General features: G+C 39.5%; 2 pseudogenes; one reads left to right on the forward strand and one right to left on the reverse strand.

The window, feature by feature from the left end:
* Positions 1-751: 751 nt before the first annotated feature.
* Positions 752-2,432, reverse strand: LOC124993364 (protein C12orf4-like; annotated as a pseudogene).
* Positions 2,433-17,865: 15,433 nt separating this feature from the next.
* LOC124993640 (sentrin-specific protease 5-like) lies at positions 17,866-20,007 on the forward strand (annotated as a pseudogene).
* Positions 20,008-21,406: the final 1,399 nt, after the last annotated feature.

A 21,406-nucleotide genomic window follows, 5' to 3' on the forward strand; every position in this document is an offset into this window, starting at 1 on the left:
AGAAAACCAGGATCAATCTCATGGATCATGTGTCTCTAGCTGAACAAATACTTCATGAATTAAATGGCTTTAATCTGAAAATATGTGGAAGCTTACTGCATTGTGTATTATTGGAATGATGTGTTTGCTACTAATTCTCTTGTGCTGATAGGTTGTTGTACCCTCAGAACAGAGATTTGGGAACTTCAAGTAACCACACACCACTTGCATTTAAAAAATAAAGAAGGGGGAAGATATCAGAGGCTGTATATGAATTGTAGGTTTTTTGACCCATCACAAGGGAGGGGGTTGTTTTTCTGGGAATTCTCAGTGAAATTTTACCAATAAAGACTGTTCAAATTATGCAACACCCTGCCTTGGCTCAGACAACCCTAGGTTCAAACACAGCCACCCAGAGGTAGAGTGGAGGTGGGCATAAGCTGCCAAGACCCAAACAACTTGTTTTTCCCATCATCATCCTGTTCTTCTCAAGAAGCCTGTCATGCTAAAACTCTTTAATGTCCCTACCTATGAAAATAAAATGCAGGTTCTTTTTTTTTTAAATAATGACTGTTTCATTTAGGGGCTGATCACTAGTCTGTTCAGTTTACAAATTTTTGGAATGTTTCACAGATGTACATCATGATTTCATTTGTGGCTTAGGTTGCAGGTTCTCTTTCTGGACATCTTTCGCTTGACAGGATTCCAGCATAGTTCAATTTCCTGGAGAGTTTAACTATCCACTTCTGCAAGTGTGTCCATCTATAAGGGTTTAGTGTTTGGATGTCAGAGTAAGTGTTGATGAAACTTGAAAGATCTGGGGGAGCATGTTACTAAGTTGATAAAACATTTCTTCAGAAATACTCTGTGGTACAAGAAACTGCACAGTCCTAGAAATTCCTCCATCCCATGAAGCCATTTCCATCATGAAACCTTTGACACACTTAAACACAAGTTCTGCTCTCCTTAAGCACCAGGGTATAGTCATTTCCTCTGACATATCATGTACCAGCAACAGAGGAATGCTTATTGTTGTGATGTCATGGGTACAGTAAACCTTGAGTATATTTCAAAGTCCCACAATGGCAGGATCACGAGCAGTGATATTTCCCGATTTCACATTGTCATCCACACAAAGATGGAAAGCAACATGGATTTCTGAGAGATTAGAATGTCGTGTTATGTAAAATTTCCCAGGTAATATATTTAAATAATTTCTCTCAGTATTCTTATTCTTATCATCACTTCCTCCATTTTGGTTTCCAGAATCATGTGCTCCTTTCAACTTGCTCCTGTGCTGGGTTCTAGCATAAAGTGCCACCTGCTGTACAACTTCCAGTTGCTCTTCAATTCGGGGAAAATGGAAATGGGTGCATTCTTAGCAAACCATGGCAAAATCTCTCTTAATACCACTGTATGAATTAATTCAATTATCTACTAGTAAAACCAGACCACAGAGAGATGTAGAATAAAGTGACAGTGCTGTTTGAAGCCGATGGAGTTTCACACCACTTCGATGATTTCTTTTATGCTCACAGAAGTCGAGCATGTCTGCTCTCCACAATCTCAAATTATGCATGGTCTTCAACTGGGCTCCTAAGTGAACGGTAAAACTTTCTTCTAACTTTCTCTGTTCCTCATAAATTCTTCCAACTGCTTCCACAGATTCTCTGAACTAATTTGGCTGAACTTTAATTTCCTCACTGAGTGAGCTGTTGTTGGGGTTTTTTAGATCTCGGTGAAGTTTTATCACCCATTCCTGATATTCTTGCTTTTGGATGGCTGTTGATTGTTTTAATTCATTTGACCATTTATTCTCTAAGTCCTGCTGAGATTCAAAATGCTGAGTAGCCAGTGAATTTACATCCTGATCTGTCAGTGATTTTCCCAATTCCTGCATTACTTTTTCCATTTCAATACCTTGTCTTTCTCTTAATTTTTCAGCTCCACATCTCTTTCACCAATCAGTTCTGAGATACTAACAAAGTAATTATGTTCCAGATTTAGAAGAGTTTCAGAGGCAGGAGAATGTATTAGATCATGATATACAGCTGCAAAATCTTCATCCCAGCTGAGTTCTTCAGGCCTTGCATGCTCTAATGTACTCTCAGCATAAGCTTTGGCCCATGTATTTGCCAGCTGATGTAAATCGATTTCACCTGATTTCACAGCTGCCAAAGATGCTTCAGCATCTGTATCATAATCCCTGAAGGATTCTTCCTCTATAAACTGGCTCAGAGCTTCTTTTAAGTCATTTTCTATAAAGCATGGCAAGCTATGAAGCAGCATTAGACGTCCATACAAATGACTGGCATTTTCCTGAACAGGAAATTTGAGGGGTACTCTCAATTCTAAGCACTCAGTTCCCACTTTGAATTTATACACAAATTCCCTTTCTTTGTGGCAGAATCTTTCTCGGTTTTTCTTCATATTCTTTGACAGGATTTCTCGGTTGGTCCAGAAGCAGTGAGCACACTGGGAGCTGTTAAGGAGTCGGGGCGTAGGGAACGTCAGCTGGCTAACCAGCTAGTTTTCACAGCCAGCAGATTCCTCGCGGCAGATTCACTCATCTTTTCCTGTTTTACGTAGCTCCATAGAAAAATATTTGGTTCAAATGCCACGTCTTCCAGCATGTCTTAATCTCGTAATTTAAAAAAAGCAAGAAGGTGTGTTTCTAAACAGTTATTATGTATTTCGGAGGTGAAGTTACAGTCGCTTTCGTGACGAAAGTGGAACGAAATAGTACAAACCAGGTTCTTGTTTTTTGTCAGACTCAGTATCCATCAGAGCTGGTCCCCAGTGGAGCCTTATTTCCTTGTTTTTTTCTTTATTCCTTATATTTCTCATGCCTTTAATATTTCTAATCTGATTCATCACCCTAGCTCAGGAGAACTGCATATACTTCACACAGATCATGACCATTTTTCATTGGATTTTAGGGCCCACCCAGATAATCCACGAAGATCCCATATTGAGATCCTCTATTAAATAATATCTACAAAGACTTTTCCAGGTAAGGCCACATTCACAAATCTCAGGTGTTAAGATATGGGAACATTTTTTTTTTTGGGGGGGGGAGGTACTATTCAACACCCAGTTCCTGGCTACTTGCAAATCTTACTGTGACTTCTTCCTGTGCTGTAGTGCTTTGTTCACATTGAACTTGCATCACAAGTAAACAGACTGCTCAGACTTCTTTCCTTCTTGGAGACTTGTCCATTCTTAGGGTCTTTTTTTCATTGACTTTAGCCAAAGAACTAAAAGATTAAAAAAAAAAAGAAAAAGAAAAAAAAAACTACAATAAACTTAGCAGCATAATATAGTAAAGGTTATAATTATAGGTCTCACAAGGGTTGAGACCTTCAAAATGGTGACAAACATTTCAGGAAGATTCTTATGTTAAAATCTTGCTGACTGTAGTGACAAAGGAGAGAAAATAATTTTAAAATACATAATTAAGAGTTTCAAGTGCAATAAAAAGTAAACTTTCACAATTTAACAGAAATTGGCATCTAACCATATTGATGATAAATCTTCCTCCTCCTCCTCTTATTAATAGTTTTACTATTAGAAAAGTCAAATATTTATTTCTTAACAGCTTTTCAACTTCTCCCCCATTAACACGAAGTTGTAAGTGTAAAGAAAACCTACAGCAATTGTGTCTGTGCATCAGAGTGAGGCAGTAAGCAAATGAGATGCTTGCTGAAGCATTGGGGCATATCGGCAAACCAAATGCTCTTGATTGAGGGGGATTCTAAACAGGCAGTTATGTAAAGCTAGCTAGATCAACTTGACCCCCCTGTGAGCACTAATCTTTAAGACACTTGATCAGCTGGTCATTTGTGGCTTGCTCTGCATGGCTCCTCTCTCTCTCACACTGATGTGAGTGATCTCTTCTGGGTGATGAATGGGATTAGAATTGTTATGGGGCGCAACTTAAGAACAGACCAATCACCGGTGAGAAGTCCAAATTTGAGAGTCTTTATTAGCTGACCTGCTGACTCTCACACAATGCCCCCAAAACAGCTATTGGGAGAACAGCCCCAACCATAGGGTTGTAGGGTTTTTTTATACCTAAGTCAGTACATCAATCCTAAGTGTCTGTTGCTATGATTAAAATTACAAACTAACATCATGAAATCGAAAATCATTATCAGAAGTGGGGGGAAGTGGGTCAAAATGATCTTACTTAAATACAAACTAAAGAATGGTTACTAACATCTAGACAATCACTGTTGACATCACTTTTGACATGGTATATTGTTTAGGAAAATAAGAATCAAAAAGAGAACAATATTTCATTATACAGGAATTACCATTTTGTGTTGTCAAATACGTCGTACTAAGCAACTGATGATGGGTAAAGAGAAAGGGTATCCCCATGGGAGAAGTACTTCCTGTATAACATGGAGTCTCAAGGTAAAATGGAGTCTGTTTAGTCATTGCCCATATAACCTGGCCTATAACATTTCCATTGAGTCAAATATGTCAAACGTCACAAGAATCTCCAGGTAATGAAAAGTCACCCTCCTCCCTTCTAGGACAAGAACATGGCTGTCACCATCATGACTCTTATACAATGTTTCAAACAGGAAGAAAAGGGACAAATCTAAGTACAGCTAATACTAACCTAAACTCCTAACCTGAATGACCAACAAGCTCAATGTTTAGAACTGGTGCTTGTGAATGCACACACATTATTATAAAACACTTTAGAGAATATTTGGTAAATATAAAAAGACTGTAAAAAATAATTCTTTGACCACACTGTTCGATTTTATAATTTACTTTAAAAATTTCAACACTATTTTATAAGTATAATGTTGTATAATCCTGAAGCACATCAATGAAATTGTCATATACAATTCTGCAGTGGAGTTTCACCACAGTTTTATCTACCTGAGAATAACTATTGTGTATTTGAATTATATGTTCTTTACTCTTTTAAAATATAATCATCTTTGTCCCTAAAACTTAAAAGAATACATTCTGTCTGCCTATCTATCATCTATCTATCTACCTATCTATCTATCTATCAATCATCTATCAATCTATCATCTCCCTAGAGTAGATTCTTATGTGTGGTCAGAAGACACAAGTTGACCCCAGTGGTCAACTATTTAGAACTGGAATTTTCTTCCCTTTCTTCTTTCTTGTTTTCTTATGGTCTTCCCTCTTTTCCTTCCTTCTTATATTTTTTCAATTTTGCAAATTTCTGAGATAATAGTTTCCCCTCAGTAATCCTGGAGTTTTGGCTCTTAGGACTATTCTAAGGTGTGGATATTAAAAAATCATGAAAGGACTTATCAATATCCAAGAGCTACAACATCCAAGTGATTTGAGTTTTAGAGAAGGCCTGGTTCGGCACCCTCTTTTCCATCTCAGATGCAGAAGACAGAAAGGTCAAGATGTTTTTCCAAGACACATCTGGGCCTGGACTCCTGAACATAGTTCCCCACACCTGAGAGCTGCCTCTGTCCAAGCCAGTTCCTCTGCTCTGCTTTTGTGTGGAGCACACAGCATTTGTTTCTTTTAAAACCATGCTAATGGAGGTTCTGTTATTATATCCACTTTACATATAAAGAAACTGAGTTACAGGAGTTTAAGTGGAGTTTTTCACTGGGCAGACCACATGTCTCTTCTGGGGCCTGAAGGAAAAATGGCATTCAGGAGAGGAGAGGGGTCAAGCATTCCTGTAGAGGGGACAGTGGGAGAGGGGATGCTCTACTCTCCCAGGAGAAACAAACACACCCTCTGAGTGAGTTTGTGCAACTTTTTATGAAAACATAAAACAACTATTTTCCCCTGTGCTAGGGATCAACACAATAGGCAAATCCATTATCCCTGTTTCTGTGTCTAGATAGGAATAGTGACACTTGATTTCGTTTCCTCTTTAAGCAAACATACATCCAGGCAATTGAGAACCAGCATTGAACCGTCAGTTCTCCAAACAAGCCAAGATCCCTGCAGACAGCGAGGCTCAGGGTGGCTTCTACCACATTTCTTCTCCTGAGGCCTCCCTCCTCTTTCTCTTAGCTGTCAGATCCTGTGTGAGTTTCCAGGTCTGCTAATTTGTGTGCTTGTCTTCAGATCTTGCCTGCTCTTGCTCACAGATTCATAGTTCAGCCAATGACCTTGGGGTGCCTCAGCATGTCAGCCACTGCACGTGACCCGGGAGCTCAGTGGAGCCCTATTATTGCTGCCAAGTGCAGTCTGTGCCTGTGTCATCAGGCATGGGGGGTGGGATGTGGCTCAGTGGTAAAGCACTGGCCTAGCATGTGTGAGGCCCTGAGTTCAATCCCCAGCACTGCCAAAAATTCCATATATATATATATTGGAACTCAGAAATTGATACCCAAAATATGGCACCTTGGCAATTGAGAAAGCCACAGAAGAAGGTCACTGTGACCTTCCATCACTTTTGTATAGAAAGCATGGTCACAAAGGAATCTTCTGACCGCCCTCATTTGAAAAAAGATCATGATGCCCTCATCCCAGAGGGGTCTTTCCTCTGTCTAGAAAGAAGGAATGTTGCACAGAAAGGCCAAGAATAATATGAACAGAAAGACCTTGCTGAGTTCCCTTCCATTGGATCATCTCCCTTTTGTCCAATTGTACTTTTACACAACTGTTCATTTTTCATTGAAATTAAAAGCAGAAAAACATAGTATTCCCTGGGTCTTTGGGTCTTCATTTCTGAAGCTTCAAGAGTCATATAGAACTTTGGTGAATACATTTGTTATGCTTTTCTCTTACTAGTCTGCCTTTTGTTTAGGGGTGTCAGCCATGAACTTGCATGAGTGAAGAAGATATTACCTGTTCTCCCCTACAGAGGTAATTTGGCTTGGAAAAGGCCTTGGAAAGATACTGAAATCAAGTCAGTGCCAAAACAGGGACTGAGGGGAGAGTATTACACGCAGAAAGTTTGCTTTTATTTTCTCAGTTAATTTTCCCATTAGCATTTATGACTGTTTTGCAGAGAAGGACAGCATTAGAGCAGGTAGGTATTCAAGGAGCTCTGTCTGGTTCTAAAGCCCAGGACTCTACCATCATAGAATTTGCATTATTCATTTGTTTTAAAGTCCTCTCTCTCTCTCTCTCTCTCTCTCTCTCTCTCTCTCTCTCTCTCTCTCTCTCTCTCCCCCCCCCACCCTTTCTTTTTCCAGGAAGGAATATATTAACATGTGTCAGGAGTTATGCTAACAGCTAAACATGCAGAGATGAATAAATTTGGAATTAACATTCTTCTTTTTTCTGTATTTTCTTTCTTTCTTTTTATTTTCAGTGCCAGAGTCACAAAAATGCTAGACAAATGCTCTAGCATTGAGCTACATACCCATCCCTAGAATTCATCCTAAGAGAAAAGACAGACAATAGACAAATTAATAAGTGTATAATTTCACAGAGAATGTTCAGAGAAAAGGAAGCCAAGTATGAAGAGCAAGGAGCAGGGGTGGTGATCCCTCTACTATAGAGACCCCATGGGATCACCTGGTAACACTGCTGGGGAAGGATGTGTACAAGGTATCCTTGGGTCCCCACTGGGCAGACATGGAGTCCACAATATTTTAATTTGGTAATTAAAAATGCATTTTTAAAAAGTCAAACAACTATTTCTCTTTAACACCAAAAATTCTTAACAAGAAAAAAGTGTATATATTTATATATATATATGTGTGTGTGTGTGTGTGTGTGTATAACAGGGCAACTTAACAAGAAAAAAGGTGTATATATTTATATTAGCTTCATGAAAAACTAACTTCACTCATTTTTTTCTCATTTTTTGCAGAGTTGAAAGTTTGACTATGGATTGACACTTGAAAGCTGTTAGTTTTGCCAATAGGTGTTCTGTGCTCTGAGGAGAGGTTGAAGTTTATCCTGGTAGGTTAGTAGCAGTACTACTAGTAGCAGCAGTAGTAGATACTATTTACTGAGTTCTTTTGATGTTCTAGGTGCTATGTCAAAAACTCTCCATGCATCATTGAATTGAATTCTATTGGGATCACTATATGCTAGGCATAACAGAGCTAGAGTCTAGCCCTCTTGACTGGTAGGGAAATTTACCTTAAAAGGTTTAGGTAATATATGGGAGAACAAGGTTTAAGCCCAGATTCAGACCAAAACTTATCATCTTAAACAAGAAAGTGCTGTGAGCCAGGGCTTGACTGAGTAGGAGGGAGCAGGTAGAAATACATCTTTTGGCCCTGTGGTTTTCTGTAGACTGGCAGGTCATGCATTCTTTTTGCATCCTGCTGCAGTGAAAAATGTCTTTTGTTTGGCCTTTTCAGTGTCTCTTTCCTTTATTTCTGATAACAGTCTTATTTTACTTTGGGGACAACCTTACTTCTCTGATTATGGTTTTATGGAATCAGTCCTGGTACCTCATCTTCCCCCACGCAAAGGATGGGCAGGTGCCTTGGGAGAGGTAAGTCAGAGAATGTTAGCTAGGTATTTCTCTCCAGCAGGGTGATACATACAAGAGGCAGGAGGGTGAGAGGCTGTTCCAAAGCAGGAGCAGCGGCGCCACGCCCCCACGCGGGTGCCTTCTTTCCCTGCCCCCTGCACCTGGCGCGGGCGGGGCTGCAGGCGGAAGGGAAATGGAAGAGGTGACCCGCTAAGTGAGCTGCATAGACGAGCAGCGTCTCCGGAGAAGCTGGGCAGGCGTTGGCCGCAGCTAGCGGGCCGGGCACCTCCTCCTGGAGGTGATTTCCCTGGGGCTGGCGAAGGGGAGATGCAGTCTTGGGTGCTAACAGCTTCTGGGCCCTTGGCAGGGCAGGTGAGGGGCGCAAAGGACGCAGGTAAGCGGGAACACGGGCGGCCCGCGGCTGGGTGACCGGCTGTTCCCCGCGCAGCTGCGCGCCAGCTCCGCGCCCTGGCCGGAGACCTTGAGCGTTAAACTGCCCCCAACAACCTCCTGCCTCGAGCCGCGGGGCAGCAGTTTCTTCCCCTGCATAGTGTCTTCTAGGGACGGGGAAGGAGCGCGTCTCCAGGGACCTCTGCCTTCCCTTCTTTCTCTCCAGCCCAAGCTGTGCGACGCACGCAGCGAGAAAGCTAGCGTTCCGGCCGCTCTCCCTGAAGGTAGGGAAGACTTTGAGAGGAAGACTGTGGTCAGGAGCCCCCAGCTCCTGTCATCTTGGAAGTCAAGGGTTTTAATTTGTTCGGGTAGTTCTGCCTCCTTCCTGCCTTGGTTTCTTCCCCCATGCCCACGGGACCCTTTTCTGGCGGAAGAATGTGGACATTAAGGTGGAGGGAACACTTGCCTTTTCTGTTCCATCTGTGCAAGGCAGCGTCAACCCTCGTTCCCCTGTATGGGCACTCTGAGGAGAAATGCTGTAGAGGTTGTGGGAGTTTGGCCCTCGGAGTCAGGAGAGCTGAGTTGAAATTCCAGCCTGCCATTTGGTAGTGGTTTTAATTCAATTTGCATGTAAAAAGTGGAGTTTCTTATACTATGTAAATTAGAAGAATTAAATGAATGTGTTTTGGGACTCCAGTTAAACTCCTTTAAGAGTACCCAACTGTTTGTTTTGTTTTTTCTTTTGTCCAGAATAAGTAAGTAATATTTTTTTACTAAATGTTCGCTTAGGTGCCAGAATTTTCTTGTGGTCAGAACGTAACTGCAGTCTGTGCCTTATGTGGGCAGCATCAGGAACAAACCAGACCCCCTGCTGGTCAGCCAGATGTTTTGTGCTTATTGATCAAACATTGGTATATGAAGAGGATGACTTAAATCAGTTTTGCTCTTTACTCAAGATAGCTTTTCCCAGGAGGCTGTTACTAGGAGAAAAGCTGGGGAGGCCTTTGTTTACACCTTGGCCCCCTTTAGATGGCATCCTCTGCAACTAGATTTGAAGACACCCCACTCTGCCTCTTAAACATTCATTTCATGTTCATTGAAAATGTGGAGAGAGTCAATTCAGGAACTGGAATTCTTTAGTGACTGGAGTTGCCTTTCTCTGGAGAGAACATTCACCACTGTAGTGTAAAGGACACAGGTTACAAAAATATTAGGGGAGAAGGGAAAGAGATGCAGTCAGTGCATCAAGTCAGACTTGAATCTCACCTACTCTTACAGCTACTTGGGAGGCTAAGTAGGAGGATTGCTTAAGCCCAGGAGTTAGAGACCAGCCTGAACAGCATAGACCCTGTCACGAAAAATAAAAACTCCGAATGCCTGTGCCCTACTTCAGTAGTTCTGAAGTGCTATGTGGGCTTTTGTATTACTGATTTATTTATTTCACTAGTGGGAATGGAACTCAGGCACTCATGAATGCCTAGGGAAGCACCCTGCTGCTGAGCTACATCCCCAACTCTCTATTTTTTAGAGAGATTCTCAAAAGCCTGGATTGTAGCTCAATGATAATCACTTGCATAGCATGCAAGAGGCCCAAGATATCCAACAGTTTGCTGCCTTAATTTTTTTCTCTTTTTCTTTCTTTAACAAGTAACCGTAAAAATTCTACTTGAGTTTTTCTGGGTTTGTGTTTTGGTTTTTTGGTTTGTTTGTTTTTTGAGAGGGTCTCACTTTGTTGCCCACCCTGGCTTCAAACTAGGCCCTCCTGTCTCAGCCTCCCAAATCTCTAGGATTACAAGCACATACCACAGTGCTTGGCTTTATTTTGGGTTTTATGGTGCTTGAGCCCAGAGAGGAAAAAAGTTATTTTAAGTAGTAACTCTGTGGAATTCTGTTTTTGTAGTTTCTTAACCAGTTAAACTCCTTAATACTTTTTTTGATGAAAGTAGTAAAAATTACATCGAAAGTTTTTACTAAATGTCTCTTGGGTTTGTTGGTTGACAGAATTACATAAAATTATATTAGATTATAAATCAGGTTTTTTTTCTGGTAGACTTTTAAGCTAAGCCTTCAAACACAATAAAAAAATTCTGATAGAAGAATATTTTTCACTAAACATGGTGGTACACCTCTGCAATCCCAGCAATTCTGGAGGCTGAGACAGGAGAAGAGAGGCAGGAGGATCACAAGTTAGAGGCCAGCCTGGACAACTTAGACCCTGTCTCAAAAGTAAATAAATAAATAGGGCTGGCATTGTAGCTCAGTGTTAGAGCATCACCTCTGTACAATCCCTAGTAAAAATTTACTTTTTATATTCTGGCTTATTATAAAGACTGTGTGTATGGACTTTTCCCCCTCACCCTCTTCTCTCCTGATATGCATGACCACTTCCTGTGTAGTAGTAGCCTAGCATCCTGTGGAACTCAGTTTAAGAAACACTCTCTCTCTGGGCTCTGCTGTCTGATGGACTTATGAACATTTGTTAACTACAGCTGAAATTGTATATTCAACACTATGTGTCCACTTGGATTTCTTAGAGTCACCTCACATTCAAAATGTCAAAAGCTGAGGGCATAGCCAGTGTGACCTGTCCCCAGTCTTTCTCCATTTACGTTCCGTATAAATCATACCACTGTCTGCCTGTGTCAGGACTCTTATTCCCACCAGAGGCTTTCCCGATGTCCTGTCATTTCTGGGTCCTGAAAAGATCTCAAGATCATTTACTTTGCCACATTCCCCCAACTTTTCCCTTAATCCAAGCAGCTGTCACACTGTGCCTACATTTACCTGTAATAGCCTCCTACAGGTTGCCTTGTGGCCTTCTCTTAAGCCATCCTGCATACTGCAGTTAGAGTGATCTTTTCAAGAATACAAACCAGATCTTGTACTCCTTCTTCAGTGGCTTCATACCACCCTCATGTTAAATAGCACCATTTTTCTTTTCTACCTCCTTAGCTCCTCTTTTAAGAGATACTGAATTTCATTCAGTTCCTTGGAATACTGTGTTCCCTCTCTGGGATATTTGTTTATCTATTCATTTTGCCTCTCTTTGTCTTAGCTGAAAAATAGTTTCTTTTGAGAGGTCTTCCCTGACCCTTTTATCAGACATTCCATAACTCCCTGAATTTTACCCTTTTTATAATGCATACATTTTTTAATGTTTGTTGGCAATGTCTCTCATATTAGATCACAAATTCTTTGAATTTATTGAATTGAAATGTTAATCAATGTTCGTATATTTTTACAGTTTCAGCATTATTGGTGGTATAACCACCACAAGCATGTTTGATTAACTTTTAAAGACATGGTATGGGTAATTTTTTCTAATTGCATGAGGATTATTAAGAACTTAATTATGTGCTTTCCTCCCACTCAATCAGTTTTTGTGGACTCTAAGCAGCTTTTGTGCATTTGTGTGTGATACTCTTTTTTGTTGTATGTGGCGGGATTGAATCCAGGGCCTCGACAAGTACTAGGTGAGTCTCTTTTGCTGCACTCACAGTCATGTTACCTGTAAGTAGTAGTAGTAGTAGTAGTGGCACCGGGGATTGAACCCCATTAGCTTTACCACTGAACTGTATCTCCAGGTCTTTTTATTTTTTATTAATTTTTAGAATTATTTATTTTTACTTTTGTGCCAGGGATTGCACTCAAGGGCACTTAACCACTGAGCCACATCCCCAGCCTTTTTTATTTTTTATTTTGAGGCAGGGTCTCATTAAGTTCCTTAGTGCCTCATTCATATGCTGAGGCTGGCTTTGGACCTGCGATCATCCTTTTTTGCCTCAGCCTCCTGAGTTGCTGGAATTGCCACCATGCCTGGCTTATTTTTTTATTTGAGAAAGTTTTTCACTAAAGTGCTAATGCTGTCTGTGAACTTGAAATCTTCCTACCTTAGCCTCCTGAGTCACGGGGATTAGAAACATGCACCATCATTGTCTACTTTTTAAACTGAACTATCTTGAACTACTGATTTACTGGATATTCCCCAGACAGAGAATCGCTTTTTCCTTGTACTTTACAGTTCCTTATGTCTTTGACGACCTTAATTGACATCTTTGAAGAGTTTTGCTCAGTCAGTGTCTGTTGTTTCTCATGAATGAATTCAGGTTACACATTTTTGACAAGAATACCACAAGAGTGATGATATAGGACCACATCAGGAGGCACATAATGTCCATATGTCTTCTATTGGTGATATTAACTTTGATCACCTGGTTACAGAGATGTTTGGCACATTTTTTCAATTGAAAGCTATTTTTCTCTTTGTAATGTGTCACATGGGGGATACTTTGAGACTATGTATATCTTTTTTTGTCATTGTAGTTTTCACTTTCTAATTTTAGTATTCATTGATTATTCTTGCCTGAGTCTCTTACTTCTTAGAGGTGTTGTAGATTTTAACTTCTATTTCCATCATTCCTTCTGTACTGATTAATTTGAAATTCTGTGTAAGGAAGAGCTGCCCCTTTTCTCTATTTATGTATCAAGTCAAGTTCCTTGTATCACTGTAAACTTAAGAATATTCATTTTATTACTCAATTATAACCCATCACTGTCATTATGCATTTGGTTGCTGAAAGTTTTCTTGGTCATTGTGAGTCTCTTCAAGTTGATTTGTGTCTTTTTGGCTTGTCATTGTTAATTTTTGAGTGCTTGTACCTTTCCAGCACCATAATGATATCCCAGGCTCATCTTGTGTTTTCTGTGCCCCATTTCTTTCTCTCAAATATTCACACACACTTGCACACACATATGTATAAATAAGCATACTTTGATATCTGTATGTTTATTAACCACTCTGTGTTTTTTCTACCTCCAGTTTCAGTTTAGCACCATAGATTCATTCTCACTGTTTCTTTCATCGTCATTATTATTTCAGTTTTCTTTCTCCAACAGTGAAAACTCCAGTTCTAATTATGCACAACATGTGTACTTATTCATTCTATTTTGGAATGTGATGGTTTTAGGGCTGGGTATGAGTTCAGTAGTAGAGTGCTTGCCTAGCATGCATGAGACCCTGGGTTTGATCGCAAGTACTTTCTCCCACTCCTCCATAAATAAATGTAAGTATATATACACGTATATAAATATATGTATATATTAATATTTTCTGGATTAACATATTTTTGTGGAAAAGCAAGTTTACCAACTAGTGTACACTATTTGTACAGTCTTTTTGTCTTTAGTTCTAGAGCATAAGGCCAAAATATTTATTTTCCAAAGTTTCTTTAGCTAATTCTTTTCTTCTACTTTCAATATGGTTATACTCTTCACTTGAAATACAGTTAGGTTTGTTTAAGTATATGAAGCACTAACATGCTTTTAAAAAGTTAGAACTTTACAAAAAGGCATGTATATTCAAATAAGTACATTTTCTCTCTTTGTCTTTTCTACTCTTTCCCAATTCCTCCATTCTTTTCTCTTGGTGTCCCCTTCCATACAGTGGCACATTATTGCTACTCACTTGAACTTAAATTTATTCACTTAATGATATATTCTGGAAATCATTCATATAGTGAATCCCCACAACCCCCACACTGGGGCTTGAACCCCAGGATACTCTACCACTCATCTGAATTCCCAGCCTATTTTATTTTATATTTTATTATTTAATTTTTTATTGTTTGAAAGGGTCTCATCATTTGCCCAGGCTGTCCTTGAACTTACCATCTTCCTGCCTCAGCCTCCCAAATTATGGGGATTACAGCCTGTGCCACCACAGATGGCTAAATCCTTGGGGGTTGTTTACAACTTAATTCATTGTGTGGGTAAGCCATAGTTTACTAAAGCACTCTCCTGTGTAAGTACCTTTAGGTTGTTTCCAGTATTTTGCTATTAGAAAACAGTGTTGCAGTGAATAGTCTTGTACATGTGTATTTTCATTGTTGCAGGTGTGTCTTCAGGGTAAATTCCTTAAAGTGGGTATGCTGTGTGTAAAGGTAAATACTTTTGTAGTTTTATGAAATACTACCAAATTCTCCTCCAAAAGGATGGTATCAGTTTGTAATTCCACCAGCAAAGTATGAAAATGCTTTTTCTCCCCAGCATTAACTCCCCTTTACAGCCATTTCTGTTAGTTTTTAAATTTGATTAATCTATATAAATTTTTGTTTTATCCGTTTGTTTTAATCTGCTTTTCATCCCAGGAAGTCTGGTGATTCTTGGTTGTTAAGGTCATTTTTAAGAGTAACCACTAAGGCTGGGTATGGTGGCACATACCTTTAATCCCAGCACCTGGGAAGCTGAGGCAGGAAGATCTCAAGTTCAAAGTCAGCCTCAACAATTTAGTGAGGCCCTAAGCAATTTAACGAGGCCATCTCAAAATAAAATATGTAAAAAAGGGGCCGGATATGGCTCAGTGGTTAATTGCCCTTGGCTTCCATTCCTGGTACCAAAAAAAAAAAAAAAAAAAAAAAAAATATATATATATATATATATATATTTATATAAAAACTAACGGCCTCAGGGTGCAGCTCATGGTGGCACATATGAAGCAGGCTTGAAACCCTGGTTGAACAAATCCCTAGCACCAAAAGAAAAAAACAAAACAAACAAAAAGAATGGCCACTAAGAAGTCACTTGGAAATTTTGACTACATGGTGGGACATTCCCTTTGGGGTGTACTGTGAGCCATGCTGGGCCATTTTGTGGGGAATATCTGTATCTTTATGGGTTTTCTTGTGAACTAAAAAGATTGTCCAGAGAATCATTTTTCAATCGTCTGCTTGGATGGATAAGACAAGACTGCCAGGGTTCTGGGAAACAAGGGGAAGAAATGTTGGCAATCTCATATTCATTGTGTAGTTTCATTTTCAAATTGTGCCTGGAATCCCCATCTGCAGATCTTCTGTTTTACTCTTTCTGAATAATAACTTAAATCTTGGGTAGAGGAGGAGCAGTAGAATTAGGAGGGATCTGGAGTCTGTTCCTTAACCTTTAGAGTATTCGGTAGGCCTTATTGTTGAGATATTATGTTCTGTCTGCCCCACCCCATGTACTGGTTTCCTTCATAGGGATATACACCTGGCTGCCAGTCTTCTGGAAGCCAAATAGGGAAGTGGGTGGACAAGGAGTTCACTGTGTAAACTTACTTATCCTATCTTAACCTAGCTTATCCTTGCTCTCAGCTGAACATAGTTTGCCTGACTATCCTTGTTATCCTCCCAGAAAATGAAACTGGTTATTTGCCAAGGTAGGGGAAAGGGCTATAGGGATCCAAGTGCTGTTGCTTTTTGGGGGGTTGGGGGGTTACTGAATCCAGGGTCACTCTATCACTGAGCTACAACTCCAGCCCTTTTTATTATTACATTTTGAATAAGAGTCTTGTTAAACTGCTGAGGTTCACCTTAAACATGGGATCCTCCTGCCTTAACCTCCTGAGTCACAGGGATCATGTGCTTGTGCCACTGCACCCAGCTTCCCACCTGCTTTTTTAGATTTTCAACCAGTTCTTTTTTCAGCTCCACCCATACTCCTGATTTTCATCATATTTTTCACTTCTGATTTTAAGCCTTTCTGAACTATAACTTGCTTCTTGGCCTCCCCTACCACTGACTTCAATTTCAGGCCTTTGGGCCTGCTGAGTCTGCTGTAACTCATTCATCTCCTTGCTTCTTTCAAAATATTATTGTTCTTGTCCCCTCTTTCATTGTCTTTGTCCTTGAAGGACTTTGCCTTTTAAAAAGATCCAATTTCCCTGCTGGGGATGTACCTCTGTGTTATCTCTGTATAGAGCACTTGCCCAGTATGCATGAGGTCCTGGATAAAGCTCTGGGTTTGATTCTGAACTCTAGGGGAGGAAAAAGAAAGTAATTTCTGTCATTTCAATAGAATTTTGAGGGCTGGGGATATAGCTCAGTTGGTAGTGTGCTTGCCTCATAAACATGAGACCTTGGGTTTAATCCCTAGCACCACACACACACAAAAAAAAAATCAATAGGATTTTGAAAAAGAACATATGTTCATCCTTCTATTTTTGTTCTGATAAGAAAAGTAATACACACTGAGAAAATACTCCCCTACCCACCCCCCAAAACTGGGGAAACTTTTAATAAGTTGTTAGCAAGCTGAAATCAGAATATTGATTTCTATTCAGAGTCTTGTGTTTCTTTGACTCTACCTGTAGTGGCTGATGCCTAAAACCTTCAGTAATATTAGATCTTTTTAAATTGAAGGTAAATCATGTTTGCTTTCATTTGCTATGTATTCCCATCCCCCATCTCTTATCACATTTCTGAAGTTCATGTGTGTGTGCTCTTGTTGGTTATTGTTTCTTATATTCACTTGAGAACCAGAATAACTGAGTGAAAGCACCTGATGGAATCCTTTTCCTGTTTAGTCGCTTAGAGTCTTTGACTAGCGAGGAGGAGCCTTGTCTCTCTCTTAAGATACTGATATCATGTATTGATGGAGTATCTCTACCTGTGGAAGACTCTACAGATCAAAGGTACCTGTCTTTTTAAAACTTTGTGTATGGAACAAGTTGTTTTGCTGTGGGAAAGTTCTAAATAAATAGATATGGAGGCTGGGGGTGTAGCTCAGTGGTGGAGCACTTACCTGGCCTGTGCAAGACCCTGGGTTCAGTCCCCAGTGTGACAGAAAAACAAATAAGAAAGGATATGGAATTAGCCTTAAGTGGAATTTGGTTCCCTTTCCTTCTGTGTTCCTCTTTTTGTAAAGGAGAACACAAAATTTGGATGACTTGCTTAATGTCACTTACTTAATGAGAAGCAGAGCCAACACTTAGAAATTTTCTTCTAACTCCCTGCCCTGTGCACTCCATCAGAATCTGACTCTGCCCTAAGAAATGATTTTTGAAACTTATTTCTACCCGAAGCAAGTTTATGGCAAGCTGGGTCTGCTAGAGTGCTCATGTCTTCCCTCTTTCCTAATTTTCATGGTGCTTAAAACTTTGATCAGGTAGGATTTCATTATTCAGTTGTCCTAAATTGACGTATATATGCTGATTTTTCAATTTTTTTAAATTTCATTTCTGTAAATGCTTTCGTGGCCTTACTTCTAGATTGATACGTAACATTTCTTTACATTTTGTTCTTTGTATCTACACCCAGATCTCATTATGCATGAGAAAGATGGAAAAAAAAAAGTGGAGGAAAATTCTATGGAGGAAAATAATCAATCCACTTAGCCTTTTCTGAGAAAGGAATGCTGGGTTTGGAGGCTTTAAGAAATTCACCCATATTTAAGCATTCTGAATACTAAGTTGAGAAGGTCATTTACTTGGAATAGACAATTGAGTCATTTCCAGTGTTGAAAGAAGTCGTTCTAAACTGAATCCTATTGTGAAGACCAAATCCAGTGTAGGTACTCAAAATGCTAGTGACTTTGACTTCTGAAGTGAAAAGAAAGGACACTAAACACTTCATTTCTTCTTCAAGGAGTGTCCTGAATCTCCAGCACAGAAGTTGCTATCATCAGGAAAGAACAGAGACCATAAATACTGTGGAGAGAAGAGTCCCTTGAAGGCAGTCTAATCTCTGGCTTGCCAGCAAGTAGTGCATTAGGTCAGACCAATGGTCATAGACCTAGGACAGAGCCACAGGCTTCTGAGTTCCTGATGAAGTTAACTGGGGAAAGCCAAAGTCCAGGTGAGAGTGGCAAGACTGTGGTCACCTTGAGCAATCATAAGAGAAAATGCTTTTGTTTTAGCTGCTACCAAGGGCTAGAGCACCACAGGAATGAGTGACCCGTGATTCCAAAAACGTTCCAACTAGCCAACATTGAAGAATAAAAATGTCTCCTCTGATGAGGTATGAGAAATTATACATGATTAGATTTCAGTCTAGGATTCTCAGATCCCAGCACTTCAGAATGAAAAGCAAAGTTTGAGAGCCAAGAAAAGCCCAGCAAAGCTGGGTACAGAAGGTCACTGGGTACCACCAGAACACCCTTAGGGACAATACCAATGGTGGCATTTGCAGCTCATTTTCTTCCCCAAAATGTAAAGACCCTTCTTGTCAGCATCAACCATACTTCTCAAATGTAAACAACAAGGTGGTGGTGAAGGGAAAGAACTCCCATATGCTTAATTTAGATGAAGCATTCCCTGACCAACAGAACAGCAGTGCCACATACACCTAAGACCAATAACCTTGTTCCTCTTCTAAGTGGGAGTATACAGAGCTGATTCATGTCATACCCTTATCAGAACATCGTTCTAGTAAAATGTTCACTTCAAAAACTGAAAAACAGGGCTGGGGTTGTGGCTCAGTGCTAGAGCACTTGCCTAGCTTGTGTGAGGCACTGGGTTCAATTCTCAGCACCACATATAAATAAATAAAATAAAGGTCCATTGACAACTGGAAAAATATTTTTTTAAAAAACTGAAAAACAAATTATGACTCTGGATCAGGAACATCTTCAGTGATGACAGAGTAAAGCGATCTGTGACCAGAGCACATAAATCTGTGAGTAATGTAGATGGGCCTGTGTCTGAAGGGACTATTCAAAATTAGAACTCTTGCCAGGTAAAGGAGGATGGATCTTTCAAGCAGAACATAATTAGTTCTTAAGTTACTGGATCACCCTGACTATACAAGTCCACTGGAAGCTCCCCTGGTGTGCTGTGAACTCAAACTAGAAAATCAACTGGGAGGTGGGAAGAGGAGTCCAAAAGCATCTCCAGTGGATGATGAACAGCTTTCAGTCTGCCTTTCTGGTATGCACTCTTCCTTTATTTTCCCCCAACCTCTGGCCCACACTTGCTGTTCTTTAACTTATCTTAGAAGAGTCCTGTTTTTCCCTCCCACACAATGCTTTCCCTTTTACCACTTGGATACCTTTCTTGAGACCCTTTATATTGCTGTATTATATAGAACTGCACAAATTATTTTTTGAATCCTCATTTCCTTGATGGACACTTAACATTGATTTCCAATTGTTTCTTCTATAACAGTGCAATGAAATTCTTAATGCTTGCACATTTGTTTCTGTAAATTCCTGTATTAGAATTGCTAGTGAAAGAATATTCATACTTAAAATTTTAGGGAATTGTGATATTACCTTCCCAGAAGTTAAACCAGGAAGCTTTCTCAGTTTTATAGATTATATGAGAGTTTTAATTTGGCATTTTTAAGTTTGGACATCTTTTTATGTGTTGAAAGTTTTTGTTTGTGCATGGTTTTTCTGTGTCTGTTTTTCTATCAGAATGTTCCTATTTCATTTATTTAATATCTACGAAGGTCCTGTGTACCAGCCACTATGCTGGTTCTTAAGAGTGTGACAACAAACAGGATACACTGGTTTTACTCCCTGTTTCCCCACCCCCCAATACTGGTCATTGAACCCAGAAGTGCTCAACTATGGAGCTATATTCCCAGCCCTTTTTAGTTTATTTTGAAACTGAGTCTTGCTAAGTTACCAAGGATGGCCACAAACTTGCAATTGCCTGCCTCAGCCTCCCAAGTAGTTGGGCATGCCACTGTATCCAGCAGAATTTACTGATTTCTCCCTTCATGAACCACAGAATCATTTTAGTTGTAAAGATGTTAAATTAATTAATAATTATAAATGTCATCAGGATTATGCCTCTAAAGGGTAAAAGTGTTCAATATCCCAAATTACTTGTGGTTTTGCTTCAGAGAAATTTTCATTTTGTACATGGTAGAGAATATTTGTCTTTGATTCTATGGCTTCTAGTTTTGACATTGTGTCTTTAAAAGCCTTCTCTTATCAAAGTTTACATCAGGCAGTAAATTCTTACAAAACAGTGTGGCAGTTAGGTCTTTGATCCATTCCCCTGCTTCAAATTAATCTTAGCTATAAAATAATACTAATATTAAAAAACTGAAAACAACCAAAACAATATGTTTCTATTGAAATATAAATTTTTGCACATTTAGGAAATGATGTACATCATGCAGCTGTTTAGGAATATATTTTAGGACCAGGGGGTATAGGTGAGTGGTAGAGGGAGTGCCTAGCATGGGTTCAGTCCACAGCACCTCTAAATAAATAAACTGGATTTGTATTTTGCTATTGAAAGATGTCTACATAAAATTAAAGCAGCAAGCTGGAAAATGATTTGATATAATTCTTAGTATGATAAACAAAAAGATACAAAAAGACTTACAATCATTTATGTATTTAGGTACTGGGGATAGAATCCAGGGGTGTTTTACTACTGAGCTGCATTCAAGCCCTTTTTACTTTTTATTTTGAAATAGGTTCTCACTAAGTTACTAAGTTACTGAAAAATCCTCATGTCCCAGCCTCCTGAGTCACTGGGATCACAGGCTTGTGCCACCACACCTGGCAACAAATCTTTAAAAGAACTATTTCTATTTATTGTCCTAGAATAAAAATGAATCTTCATAATACTTAAACTGAAAAAAAAGTTTTTGCCCACAAATATCAAAGTTTTAAAAATGTAATATTTCCAAACTAGAGTATGGCATGCAGTAAAACCATAACATGACCTGAATAAGTAGGAATTCTTACAGAATAGCCATTTAGTGACACACACTTTATTATTTTAGTAGGCTAAATGAGAAACATGGCATCTTAGTAAGTCTTGAGAAGCCTGTAAATAAGACTGAACTTCTTGAATTTAAATCTTTTTGAAAACTAGAAAGATTTAACCGGTTCTTACATGGAACCTGTTCTTTCTACCCA

Source organism: Sciurus carolinensis, chromosome 9 (genome assembly GCF_902686445.1).
Source record: "Sciurus carolinensis chromosome 9, mSciCar1.2, whole genome shotgun sequence".
In the NCBI taxonomy this organism is placed as follows: Eukaryota; Metazoa; Chordata; class Mammalia; order Rodentia; family Sciuridae; genus Sciurus; species Sciurus carolinensis.